The sequence below is a fragment of the Scleropages formosus genome, chromosome 25, assembly GCF_900964775.1.
Source record: "Scleropages formosus chromosome 25, fSclFor1.1, whole genome shotgun sequence".
Classification (NCBI taxonomy): domain Eukaryota; kingdom Metazoa; phylum Chordata; class Actinopteri; order Osteoglossiformes; family Osteoglossidae; genus Scleropages; species Scleropages formosus.
Window position 1 is genome coordinate 10,485,486 of NC_041830.1, and position 15,143 is coordinate 10,500,628.

Genomic DNA, 15,143 nt, shown 5'->3' on the forward strand with positions numbered 1-15,143 from the left:
TTTCCGCACCAGTGGAAAGTGAGCTTCATATCCGCCGGTGTTGAAACAACCTGTCAGGATGCATGGCCATGTTTACAGAGTGACTAAACCATGCGCCAGATTGGGGTTCGGAACAGCCGCAACGGTGGAGCACCGCAATCCGAAGGTGACTCCCATGAACCCTGGACCTATGATGGACCCAGAAACCGGCTGTCTCCACAGCCTCACCATGCTGGCGTCGTCAGGCTTTCTCTTGTCCGGAGACCCCGTTTCTACCCACCGCCTGTAGATCGCGCGGCCCGTCTCCAAAGGCGAGCGCTCCTCCACACGTGTGGGAATTTGGTAGACTGGGGGGAAGGGGAGAGAAACGCGTAGGTGTTTGGAATGAGAGCGCTGCAGCTGAGCTTGCTGTGGGGGAGCAGCCAAAGAGCAGGGCAGCAGCGACTCCGCCGATCACCACGGTTCGGTCCTTTCTGAATGCGTGGACCGTCGATGACTCGGTTCGTAGAGGCTTTCGACCAAAACGCAAACTACTCCGTGTTACAGTGATCCCAAAGGCAATTCTTGAAGTCAGACAAAGCTTAGTGACAGCACAACCCCTTCCAGGCTTGGATCCCACAACCTCCTGGGGAAATGCCAAGACTAGCCTCCAATGCAGAGTGCAAAGAAAAGCAGAAACGTTCACAGTTTAATTGTGGGAATGCGAGAGGATACTGGATTCCTGAAGTAACATTCACTGAAGTATTCGAAGCGATTTTAATAAAAATCGTGATTCTGTCTCCACTGTGTTGCTACCCGCAATGTCAAAAAAATGTAAAATTGCAGCGGAATATTGTGAGAAAAGGGTCCAAGGTTGACCCAGAACCCAGGAGGAGCCCTACAGCTTTTCCCTCGAGCAAGGTTTACGACCCAAACAACTTCAGTGTCCAGGCCTGGGAGCTCCCTGCCCCTTAACAAAGAGCTCGGTCTTCAGGAGCGTGGGGAAGTGTGCATCGGTCTGATTAGCGCGGTCATTTCCTCTGTTCCCATAACCCCCCCAGCCCCGTGCCGACCATCTGAGCGCCTTCGGGAGAAAAAAGGGCCTGTTCTTACAAGGACGTGGCCCGTCGTCCGTGCTGAGTGCAGGACATCAGATCTGTGACACTTCCCGTCCCAGTGCTCTCCAGCTGCAGAAATGTGGCTCAGCCGCCGGCATTGAAAAATGTGCAGCTGTTGGCCACCGCAGCCCCATATAGCTGAGCACATTGCTTCGCTGGTGTCCTGGGGTGTCCACATGTGCATCTGCGTGTGTGTTAAGCACCTAGAGACAAACTTTGCATGGGATTTGCAGAAACACGGCAGACGGAACAAAAATAACCAAAACACCCAAAATGATGACATTCGTATCTGATTAATTCACTCATCAGCAGTTCTTCTGTTGTTGAAGTCTGTCAGGAAGAGGGTGATGCCATTTCTCATTTAAACCACACCCATGTACTTGGAGCCTTGGCAGTAGAAGTCTCGGATGATCAATATTTACTTAGCAGACACTTTTCTCCAAAGCAACTTCCAATGAAATCTATGTAGTGTTACCAGCCCACACACCTTATTCACCGCGGTGACTTACACTGCTAGGTACACTACTTACACTGGGTCACTCATACATCAGCGGAACATACACACGCTCTCTGTTACTCACACACTATGGGTGAACCTGAACAGTAGGTCTTTGGAGTGTGGGAGGAAACCAGAGCACCCAGAAGAAACCCACACATACAGGAAGGGCATGCAAACTCCACACAGGCTGAGTGGGGATCAAACCCACATCTTTTCACAGCACCCAGGTACTGTGAGACAACAGTGCTACTTGCTGTGCCACACATGATGGATGAAGTGCTGAAAAAGGGCTAGGCTATGTGGATATAATGCATCTGTGGTCAAAGACTCCCAACCTGAATTCTGGTAACTAGACCGAAATTGATCGGTGGCTTAAGAAACTGGTGAGGGAACCAAAAACGAAAAACGATTCTCAGGTGAAGAAGGCGACACGGTGTGCAAAATTAAAAAAAAATTAAATGGCAACATGAAAGGAAGGTGTTAATTAAATTAAAATCCTAGATATAAACTGTAATCATAATTATGTTTTATTGTAATTATTTTTAAATAATTATTAAAAATACTTTGAAAGTTTTTTTTTTTTTTTTTTTAATTTACGGTACATTAAAATTAAGGCGAATTTAGAATAATTGAAAATAAAAATGTAATCTTCACAAAGTCCTAGTCAGTGCTGATTGTCCAGTGATTCATCCCATAAATGTGCGGGGCATTTCTCGTCCATCTACTCACCACTGGCATCCAGGAACACCAAAAATGAGCTGTAAACACTGTGGAAGCGAGGTGAATTAAGGCGGTCCAGCACTCCTCTCCTGTTTGGGCGCTATTTGCTGCCATCGATCAGCTTGGGGGTAAACACGGTACAGTTTAGTGTCACATTCATACAACAGAGACGGACTCTTGTCCCTGCCTTCCACTTTCCTCCTTGCTTCCGGAGGGACACTCATTCTTTCATCATAAAACAAAACAAAAAAAATCTCACAAAATAAACAAACAGGCGGTAATAGGTTCTGTCCTTCAAGCACAAGCGGAATGCGTGGAATGTAGTTTTTGTTTTGATCTCTTAATACAGATCCAACGCCGAAATTAATCCGCCAGCCCTTCGAAAACTTCCGAGGTATAACTGCCTTGGCCTCCAAGGGAGGGTTCAGGGCAGGTTCACTCCTGCTTGCGTGTGTGTGCATGTGTGCGTCTGAGTGTGTGAGTGTGCTGCTGTGGCTAATCAAACCCGGAGGGCGCTGGGATGTGTGGGAGGGGCCTGGCAGGCTGGAGCTCGTCGTTGGGGGGGGGCACTTTACAGCCCATCCAGGTAATAGAGGGTAAGAGGGCATGAAGGTGGAGCAGACGCTTAGATGGCTAGGACCGAGGGTGCATACGTCTAGTCTTCGTGACCCCTCACACACCTCTGGGACTGCTGCACACACTACTTTATTACGCCAAACCTCACTTTATGGTGCCTAAGGTGGGTAGCATAACGATTAAGGCTGTCTTCCTATTGTAGTGGTGCGGAGCAAGTATAAATGGGTAAATCACTGTAAAGATGTCTATCTATCTATCTATCTATCTATCTATCTATCTATCTATCTATCTATCTATCGGGCTGCAGGAGACCCATGGAGTCACTGCTTCACTGCAAACTGAGACACGTATTTGTTTAGAGGCACCGAGATCCCTCAGTTTTGGGTTGATTTCAGTTCTCTGTACTGGAGCGTGTGGAGGTCAAAGGTGCTTTGGACACCGAGTCCAGCGCCCGTCCCACCGCAGGGAGACATCGGCAAAGAAAAGCCGCCATTAAAAACCCACAAAGCTAGTCTCCTACAACAACACACAGTTGTTCCGCGTCTTTATCAAGTGCCTTTTGTGTTCTGTCATCCGTCTGTTGAGCTCCTCTGTCGCCCGGAAGGAGGGGCTGTCTTAAGAAGAAGGTCACCGCAGACAAGGGACAGGGACAGGGGTTCCAAACCACTGCTGTGGCCAGTTAGCAGTAAGATCAGGGAGAACCCTAACCCTAACCCACCTCATCTACATTCGGTAATTTACTGTCTTTTTTACCTTCTTATTTGTTTGGTTGCCTAGAAACATGACCGACTTGAACAGCACAATCATTTATTAACCTTCTCGGCGGTGCGCTGGCAGATTCCCCCCAGCCGAGCTCTAGAACCGAGCCAAGGTCCACAGATTTAGCCAAATGTTCAAAATCATGACTTTGGTTGGAGTCAAACAGTTATTAGTTCACATCCCATAGAAGGGGGTCCTGCTGTTGTCCTTTGGTTGCTTTGGTTAAAGGCTCTGCTGTGCAGTGCAAGCTTCTATGAATGAAAACCTCTGCTGTACAACGTGAAATATCACATAAATATTTTTCCATGTGCATGGCTGCTAGGGGTTGGCAAGGGTTCGAGTGCAACGCCGCACCGTCTATCTCCAGCTTTTTATAATAAGCATTTCAGTCCACTCCCCTAAACAAACCAGCCCGCAGATGTTGCTGCACTGCAGACCAGCACTGAAGAAGGGGCCTTTGTGGAGGAAACATCTATTTCGGGCCACACATTTCCGAGCCCGGTCGCTTTAAGGGGTCAGGGTCGCGTCCCATACGCTGCAGCTTCGTTTGCCTTCCTGCTCAGCTATTTTTAGACTGATGCATAAAGCAGCGATGTATTTTTACTACACCACCATCGATTGAGACTAAGAAATAGTACTTTTTGCTAGGGTTGGACACTTTACTCTGAACGCTGAGTTCTCAGTTTGCTCAGCTCAGCGTATTGCATTTCTTTTTCTGCCACAAGGCGTGACAGGTAGACATGCAACAACCGAATATAGCATATATAAAGCACACTGAAAACACCTTGGTTCGGTGGACCTGACCGACTGTCAAAACTTACCCTGCTGGAATTTAAATTTAAAGCGCTGTCATTTCCACTGAATTACCAGAGATAAAAAAGTGTGCAATATAAGACTAATAAAAACTGGTACAAAAGTGTAGCAGTGAATTCAAAAAAGAAACACCTCTGGTATTGCTGCTGACTCATCCCGTTTGCTATTTAGCCATAAGTAACCATTAGCAACCAAAAGTGTGTGTATTTAAATATATAAACACAAGTGCATAAAATATAAAGGCCTACAAAACATTTATACTTGACAAGAAACCATATCATGGGTCAAATCTGTTTTTACGCTGTTGTCAAGTTCTTTCAATGCCAACTCTTTGCATGCATATATACTATATGTGGCACCTCCAGAATGTTCTATTCTGAGGGTTGAAAGGGGTGTGTCCGTTGTTACTGTTTGTCATCAGACCAGACAGGATACCCGGGTGTGCGGACCCAACTGCGGGATCGTGGTTTCCAAGGATATTCAGGATGAGGCAGTACTCTCAGTCGGGAACAAGCATGGGTCAATCCGAGGTGCAAATGCGGTCCGAGGGGAGAATCCGAAGACGTGGTTGATGAAGCGAAGCGAAACGAAGGTCGATACCATGGGAAACAGGAGCAGTGACAAGGAGGCGGGCGAGGAAACAAGGAATGGGGTACATGGAGGAAGGCCAGGTGAGTAGCTGAGAACGGCTCATGGACGCAGAAGGAACTGTTGTCTCTAAGAGGATCCGCAACTGGAAGGTGGTCAGGTGGTGGTTTTCGTGGCCAAGTGTTTCAGCTGAAGTCAGGTGCTTAACTGGAGTCAGGCGCTGCTGGTTGAGGTGTGGGCATGGTCGTGTCACTGCGACTGAGTCCGTCAATCCGTGTGACATTCTATACACAGGCTTCCTTCACATAGCAAAGTATTGTAACAATGTCACAAGAATAGCAGAATAAAACAAATTAGAAAGAGAAAGTAACGTAAAGATAAATGATGGGAGAAAAGGGTTGTAAAAGAAGAACACAAAAATGTGTCACATACAGGCAATTGTGAACGTGTGTGTCTTAAACTTGGATTTAAAGGAGCCTGGATTACTTCTGATATTCTGGACTTCGAATGAGATTTATTCAGTGTTGAATGAGTCATGTGTGTGAGTCATAATCATTTATTCATTTTATAAGTTTGTTTTAAAATTTACATTTTATTCATTCATTCATTTTAGTACACACACACACATTGTCAGAACCACTCGTCCTATACGGGGTCACGGGGAACCGAAGCCCAACCCGGCAACACAGGGTGCAAGGCCGGGGGGGAGGGGACACACCCAGGATGGGACCCCAGTCCGTCACAAGGCACCCCAAGCGGGACTCAAACCCCAGACCCACCGGAGAGCAGGACTGCGGTCCAAGCCACTGCGCCACCGCACCCCCCATTCATTTTAGTATTTTATACTAACCCCATAGGGAGCTGTGGTGGTGCAGCATGCTTGGCCAGGCCCTGCTCTCTGGTGGGTCTGGGGTTCAAGTCCTGCTTGGGGTGCCTTGTAACAGACTGGTGCTCCGTCCTGGGTGTGTCCCCTCCAGCCTTGCACCCTGTGTTGCCAGGCTAGGCTCCGGTTCACCCCGACCCTGCTTGGGATAAGCAGTTTCAGCCTGTGTGTGTGTGTGTGTGTGTGTGTGTTTCCCAGTTGTGGATAAAGATCAGATGCAGCAAGTATTTTTAATGGTCAATTCGTCATACATGTGCTTGATAAGGGACCACCCTAGATGAGATCAGACACTGAGTCATTCATCTGCGCTTCAAAATGAGAGTTGTTTTTTGGTTTTAAGTTTAAGATGCAAAATATTTTTTAAAACCCACAGGAAATGAATGATTTAGCCATTAGGGAGAATGAAAGAGGAAGAAGAGGGAGGCAAGTGGGTGAATGAGGTGGTGCTGCTGTTGCACTTGTGGGGGGGACATAGGAAACCTGTGGCTAAGCAAGGATCAATAGGGTAAAAACACAGCAAATTAAGGGAAATCAGAAAGGGCAGCATATCTTCAAGAGCAGACCACCTATGATGAGCAAATAGCGTGGAGCCCACCCCTGATTGATCACCCCCCCCCGCAATTGGAACCCCAAAGAAGATGCTTTTTCATACCATTGTGGTCTACCTGCCCAGGGTGCGTAATGACATGTGTTCAACACTCACTGCTCTGCAGAATGATCAGGCAACTCAATGGCGCCCCCTAGCAGTGGCAGGTAAGACTACCTTGCTCAAGATGGTATGACGACTGGGAGGAAGAAGCGCCAAAAACGCTGTCTCATACCACAGTGTATTTCAGTAAACAGACAAACCTGGCCGGAGAAATGAGTGTATCTTAAATATGGCCTCGGGTTCCTTTTTAGATTTTTTCCCATGTTACCGTTGTGCGTACCGGGATGATGCGGAAGGTGTTTCAAGACATTCATCAGCCTTTTGCTCAGTGAAAGTGTGAGTGGAGCCTTCTCAGCGGTGCTTTCAAGAGGGCGAGGAAGGTTGCGGTTAGGTCCACACTCCCGGCACTGTGGTCCTCAGACTCCTGCAACCACTCCTGGAACCGGCAACTTATTGACCCATCGCTGCTTTTCTGCAGCACTCGCTCGCTGGGCATTATGACAGAAAGCAGTACTTTGGTTTTGTTGTCTGGCTGGCCCCATGCTGGCGAGTTGCGGTTTGGTCTGCTCTTTGGCACAATCATGCCCGTTTGGTGCCTCTTCTCATCAATTTCTGCACCGCGTGGTGGTCCCACGCATGACAGCTCTTTATGTGGAATGAGCTCCCTCTGTGCCTCACAGCTGCTGAATCCCTGTCAGTATTAAAGCAGGGTAAAAGCCCATCTCTTTCAGAGCCATTCCTCTCCTGATTTCCTAACAGCAAAGTAAATTTGCATCACACCATCTGTCACAATCACCTCTACCTCACTTATTTGTATGCATTCTTTATGCAGCTACCTGTGTAGAATGTGACAGCCAAAACGGTGGTACTGGACAAACTGTGCCTCCCAGATTACCTGTCTCCATATAACGCTCTTCATCTGTCATCAGCGGCTGAGTAAATCTAAATAAACAGGCCAGCTGGTAGTGTGGTGGTCGGTGCTGCAGCATTTGCTCCCAAGGGTTGTAGGTTTGAACCCCACCTCCAGCTATAGTACCCTTGAGCAAGGTACTTACCCTCAACTGAAATTGCTCACTTGTTTAAATGAGTAAACCATTATAGGTAGCTTGTTTCTGGTTTTGAGAAAAGTGTTGGTTAACTCAATAAATACCGGTGTAAATACATGTTAACCGGTGTGCCAAGCCTTGAGGACATCGCCCTCTACTGGAGATCAGGATCAGCAACAAACTCAGAACAGTGCGATCAATACAGTCGCCGCGTTATTAGAACCAGATTTGACCTCCTCAAGACACGGATTAAGGAATTTTGTCGTCTGGTGAGCAGCCCACATGAAGCCTGGGCTCTCAGACGTGTCTGGGGGGGGACGTGGGCCTCAAGGCGAAGTGGGGGAGGCCGCACACTAACATAACAGTGATCTCCATTCATTTCACAAGGGAACATAAAACACTGTCCAAAACTAACGGCGGCCGCATGTTTCTTCTGTTGTGTTTCTTTTCTTGGAATTTTTTGGCCTGCTTGACTCATGGATGGTTACTGGATTTATGCTTTTCTGTTGTTGTGGTTTCTATATTTTCAGATTTTAAACAGCAGCTTGTTTTCCAGTAAACAACCGATGCAAATGTTGCGCCAGCCTTGTTTTTCGCATCCAGGGTCCAAGTTCTGAAGGGTGCCAGCTTGGGTGTCAGCAAGTTCCATCTTCTCTCGCATAAGTTTTGATAGATTTTATTTTTGGAAATTGAATTATTATATTAGGGGCAACAAGTGACGTAGCAGTTAAAGCCATTTACTTGCAATCAGAAAATCCCAGGTTTGGAACCTCATTCCTGTTGCAGCGCCCTTGATCAAGGTTCTCACTCTGAACTGAGGTAGTAAAAAGTTACCCAGCTATATAAATGGCTAAATGAAGGGACAGGTGGTCTCACAGACAGTAAGATGTTGGTAACATAGTGGTTGGAGGTACAATCCAAGGGTTGCAGGTTTGAATCCCACCTCCAGCTGCATAAATGGTTAAATTACTGTATAGCTGATTGATGTTGTGAATGTCGTTGGACAGACTGATGAATTATTATCAGCCACATCAAAAATATAAATAATAATATAAAATATAATTGTGCTTGAATCTGAGCAGCAACCTGTTGCTTAAAATTCAGCGGATCCTTGTATCACCTTCCCCACCAGCTGGAAAACTCAGAAGGTAAAGGCTTCCACTTGCTTGTGTGTTTGTTGGAGGTTGTGTCACCAACAGGCCCTGTTAAAATCTTATCATTTCAATGTGAAAAAAAACTAATTTTGAACTTCAGTATTTCCGACATACTGTGGGGTATTTTATTTAATATTCTGTGACATTAACCGCACTTTCGGTGAGGTTGGTCCGAGGCGTCCTTCACGATTCCCCTGTCTGGACGCTTTATCCATGAGTTAAACATACATGCATATTTGCATAATGTATTTCCCATGTGTTTCACACCTTTTGGTAAATGGTGAGCTACTGTTTTACTATTCTTTCTGTATTTGGCCTGAAGCCACCGCAGGGATCCATGGGACTTCTCTGGGCAGGAAGCGGGAAGTCCGGGACCCAATTTCCTCAGTTCCCCATACGTGGCTCTGCTTTGTTTTAGTTTTATGACGCGGTTCTTGTTTCATGGTTCAGCTGCTTTCCAGTGTGGGACCCTCTTCTTGGGCGGGATCTGAAGGTCTGCCTGGTTTCCCCACTGGCTGGTGGCTGCTGACTCCAGCATCATCCTGTACAGCCCAAAACCTTCCTCTGTTGCCTAATATCATCCTCCGTACCCTAGTATCAATCTGTAAACCCCAGCATCATCTGCTATACCCTGGTATTACCCTTATACCCCAGGATCATCTTATATAGCCTCGCATCATCTTCTGTTCTCTATGTACTATGGTGTTATACTGTAGACCCCAGCAGCATCTCAGTATTGTCATCTGTACCTATTAACATAACCACCAAAAGTAAGTATTTTTAACATTTAATCTATTTACCCTGCTATGGACTGGTGTCCCCTGAACAGGACACCAGTCCACAGCAGGATAAATAGATTAAATGTTAAAATTATTAAAATGTTCTCCAACTCACCTTTTCTTATGTTGGTTGGTTCTTGGGAACGGGGGGTGCGGTGGCGCGGTGGCGCGGTGGCGCAGTGGGTTGGACTAGGCCCTGCTCTCTAGTGGGTCTGGGGTTCGAGTCCCGCTTGGGGTGCCTTGTGACAGACTGGCGTCCCGTCCTGGGTGTGTCCCCTTCCCCCTCTGGCCTTACGCCCTGTGTTGCCGAGTAGGTTCCGGTTCCCCGTGACCCCGTATGGGATAAGCGGTTCAGAAAATGTGTGTGTTCTTGGGAACAGGGTAATACTGGGGTCTACAGAGTAACACCATATTTTAGAAAGAATAGTAAAACAGTAGCTCATCATTTACCAAAAATTGCAAAACACATGGGAAATACATTATGCAAATACGCTAATAAGCTTGACTCTGATCACCAGTGTATTTAACGGTGTAATATGGTGCATCTTATTAATTTTAGTCTTGTAAAGAGTCCCTTGTATGCCCCATATGTACCTGCATCTCCTTTTGGCCTTTTCTGGGGGGGGAAACAAGGTGCATGTGCCGTCACTATAATATCCACAAAGGACGCTGTAAGCATGTTGTGCACCAAGGTGTGCATGGGGGGGCGCTCTCACGGTGTGCGCCGCACGATTTTTCCAGCTCGAGGCGGCGCTGATTTATGGCGGAGAAGGGCTACGGGGGTCTCGTGCAAAGGCGAGGTGCTTAAAGTGTAACACTAGAGGGTCTCTGACATGCACGGTGTCCCCGCAGGAAGGTCCCCGCGGGCCCCGGGGCCTCGTAATTGGGTGCAGATGCGGAATTGCACGGCCTTTTAGCGTTTTAGAAGCAGAAACGCTGCAGGTCGATCCCGGCGCTGGCCTGCGAGATGGAAAGAAAATCCTTCTGACATGGAATAATAACGTCTAATGGCCCTCGGCGTCCACACGTAGCTCGGGATCTTGCCTGAATAAAGTCGGTTATCTGATATGAACACCGCACCTTTATAGGACGACGGGAACAGAATATTGCATCTCCCAAAAGTATTTTCCGCAGTCGACCCGTTCGCTGCTACCTCGCCTCCGCTTTTATTTCCGTGCGCGTTTTGAGGTCTTCTTGCAGTTTAAATTCTTGCAAAACTTCACCCAGCGCGACAAACGGGTATCTGCTCCCATTCCATTCACTCTGTAATTAACTTAATTAAGGGTAATTAACTTTTTAAATAACATTGCGCAATTGAGCAAAGAATTTTAAAGCATGCGCTTTCCAGATGTTTGGACTTGTAGCCACAGGTCAACAATTTTATGGTACTTTAACCTGAAGAGTACTATAGTAATATGCCAGTAACAAAATAATTCAGAATCATAACGTGTGGTTTAGATTGATATGTTATAGGCTGTGTAGATATAGTGTGTGTGTGTGTGTGTGTGTGTGTGTGTGTGTGTGTGTGTGTGTGTGTGTGTGTGTGTGTGTGGTGTAATTGGATTAATAAAGGAGCTCCACCTTAGAGATAGGGTTTGGGTCTGCTGTTCAACTTCTATTTTCTGGCAGAAAAGCACAGTTTTGGCAAAAGAAAAGGCCAGTTGTGTTGTTGCTGTGTCTTATTTGCATTCGTTTGGTCTTCCAGTTGAATATTGTGTTTTTTTTTGTCCGTTTAAGACAAAAGACGTCTGTGGAAATGGTGGTTGTGCCCGTGGGATCTGCGATTATGTGCTGATTCCCGGTCTAAGAGATGCTGTCCTCACGCTACCCTTTCACCTCCGACTCTGCGAGTCGCCCTTATTAAAGACAGAAGGGATTCCATGTGTCTCAGGAACGGTCGATGTCATTTTGTTCGCCAAGCTTCTGCTGTCACTAGTGAAACCAGTAGTGTGCGTTCCCAGAAAATTAATCCTGCTTTTCAGATGAGCGAATCGTTAAACTTTGGAAATGAACCTATTAGTCTGTTGTTGTTGTTTTTATTTTTTGCTTGTTCTTTCCTTCTTCTTCAATACTTCAACACTAGAAAAATTAAGTAAAACCCATTTAAGTGACTCTTCCCTACCAAGGTGTTTCCAATGCTCCCCAACACCTTATTTTTGGTCATGGTGAAGATCTCACCTTCAACTTACTTGGAAAAAACCTCAAAGTTCCCATGTGTCTCCCCTCCTCAGCTCTCTCAATCGGCTTCCTGTGGCTCCAGGTATTCAGTTCAAGACTCTAGTTGCAGCCTAAAGAATATGAAGTCTAATACCTCAAGAGTCTGATCTCTCCCGACACCCCAGAAAAAACAGTGTGCTCCTCCAGCTTTGGTCACTTGGTGGTCTAACAAGGGATTCAAATGACTCCAGTATGGTGGAATGAACTTCCTCGGCCTCTCAGAGCTGCTGAATCCCTTCCAGTATTCAAGAAGGATCTCAACCCGTCTCTTTCGGAACCATTTCTCTCCTGATCTCCTGGTAGCTACACAAAAGAGTCCAACACCATTTGCTTTGATTATGTATGTATTCGCTATTGGAATGTCACCTCTATAAGCAGCTACTTGAGGGATGTGAACCAGCAACATGGTGGAATCACACAAACAAGCTGTGAGTCAATGATCATATGTCTGAAGCTCTTTGTCTGTTGTTGACACACAGATTTCATACAAATAAATATGCAACTCATCATGAATCTTTTGTTAATTTCAACCGGCAAATCAGCAAAAGTCTGTGATGTTACAGAGGATGAATCACCACGTTTTTTTCCATTAACACTTTTTAAAAGGGCTTTAAACTGTGATTCATTTCTACGTCAGGATGTTCGCAGCGGCTTGAGCTTCTACCCTGAAATGCCCTGATTACTCAACACATTATCATATTTGACATCACACACTACACCCATTTCTCTCCAACAACCCAAAAGAATGTCAACAAACCCAACAGCAGACATCTGGCGCACATGTTCCCCAACGGCACATGGGATCACATAGAACAGTGTCGAATTCCTCCAGCAAATTATGGGCCATAAACATGTTTAGATGGACCAGGGAGAGGTTAATTTCTCAATGACAACTTAAGGCGATAAGGCTCTATATGTTAGATATTTAAAAAGTTAAGGTGCTTTTCTGTTATTCCACAGCTGAAGATTTATGATCAATTCTTTGGGAAGGTCACCATTTTTAACTGGGGTTTAGATCCAAAGGTAGAATGAAACAAGTGAAGGTAGTGTGTTTCTGCTGGTATCTTCATGTCTATGTGTCTTAAGTTTGATAAAAAATTGCCAAAAGTTTAAGAAAAAAAGTGAAGGAAAATTATTGTTTTCCTGTGGTTTGAGAGCTGCGGTATCATGCAACACCAGTGACTGATATTTTCAGTGTTTGATATAGAGAAAAAATATATTGTTATGCAGATCATGTGAATTACCTGCGCTTTGATTTTTTTAAAATCCATTCTATTTACATTCTAGGCAAACAACATGACACACAGTCTCAGGCAGGGGTGCAGAAGCAAGGCCAGCCAGCTGGTTTTATTGCATCATAGAGCTGGCATGGGTTCAGGGTTCGAGTCCAACACCATTTCAACCTGGGCCTATATTACCATGGCAGAAATTAGTTTTTTCTGGTTCACCGCAAATCCTGAATTGGGAAAACTCTTAGTAAAAATGGATTTATGCATTTCATACACAGAATATTATGAATAACTACTGCAACTGAAATATATTTCATTTGTACGGTCATGCCTTTTTGTTTTTTTATTAAAAACTTCTTTTTCTCTTAAGTAACTCAGTTCAGTCCAAAATTGAGCTGTTGTAAGATGTTACCAAGCTGAAACAAATTTTTCACATTTCTATATTATTGATTTATCTGAAGCTTTTATTTATGTCAACTGATATTGTTGGGCTTGAACTCTAAATTACTATGAGGATTTATCCATTTATACAGCAGGGAAATTTTTACTATATTCGTACATGGTAAGAACTTTTATCGAGGGTCCTATCACAGATTTCGAACCTGAGACGTTCTGATTACAGGTACATGGCTCTCACCACCATGTTACCCGCGACCCCCTTATTACCGCATAACCACCAGCTGTAATGATTTATTGAAAATTTACTCAGGAGGGTATGATAAAATGAGAGTTTAGTGGACTTACAGTTATGTTGATTATTGTAGCTGAATTTAACAATATTTATAGACTATTGAATGTTCAACATTGTATATGAGTGATAAATGTTTCATCTGCTGAGGTCTGGAGATTTTTTCGGCGCTCTGAGCACCTCCATTACACTCTCAAGGAATGCAGCCAGAGTTCGGCCTCACACAACTTAAACTGTGATTAGATGTGTTATTTCTGCCGGGGCAAAATGTCGGTCAGAACGGCTCAGAATGGGAACCAGGCTGGGATCCCAAGAAATATTCCGCTTCATTCAAGCGAATCCACAGCCGAGCTGCACTTCTGTTTGCTTAAGGTCAGACGAGACTCCGACGGTCCAGTAAAAATAAACCTCAAATTAATTATGGCCTCCGGCGAGAGGGCATTCCGTCCCGGCCTGTGTCTTGCAGACTGTGTCTTGCATTTGTCTGCATTTTTTACCATTAGTACTTTACCTTTACTCCCCTCACCGGAGAGTGGGAAAGGAATTACTGGGAGCTACTTTAACCTGACGATGGCTCTAAATTCCTGTAAAAAACAATGTTAAAAAAAAAAACAGCCTTGAGCTTGTTCGCAATCTTATTTTGTAATTCTTCAAAATTCCAGTCTTGTTTTGGGCAGTGGTTGATGAAATGTTTACAGCCGCTGCTGCTTAACATTCACCGGACCTGGGTTTGAATCCCACCACCAGTTTTGATACCCTTGATCAAGGTTCTTATCCTGAATTGGTACAGAAGATTTATTGAGCTGTATAAATAGGCAAATTATTCTAAGCAACTTTAAAAATTGCAATTTTCTCTGTAGAAAAACTGCATAAGTAAATGTAATATTTTTTTTTAAATAACGCATTAATATCCCACTGATTTTTTGCTGCTCCTTACGCTACCATTGTAAATCAACTTCATACTGACATTCCTATTTAAAAAGGCTAAATGCATCGCTGAAATGTCTTTTCCGATGTACATGGCAGCTGAACAGAGTAATGTCTGCATCTGTTGCCATTTGAAGCTATGATATAGGAATGTACACCGTTAGCCAACAGGCAGGACTTTCCTGATGTTATTACCCAGGTTCACTCATTACTGCAGTCTGCAGACTCACTGTCGTTTTCAAACAGTGTTCTTCAAAAAAAGATGAAAGAATCGTCACCAAAAAAAAATGACAGCCACCAATACTTAAGCAGCCCCCCCTCTCTCCCCCCCATCTCCTTAATTACACAGCGCAGAACAGGCCCCAGGCAGTGAGGGCCTTGACCTCCGCTGGATCCAGATGTGGAGGTCCCCAGGGGCCCTTTCCCGGCGCAGAACCTCAAATGGAGAGCAGACGGGTCGGGCCCTGCGTCAGCCGTGTTCCCGAGTGCCCCATCGCTCAGGTCATGTTCACCGGACTCCAGTTCTACTGTCTGAACCGA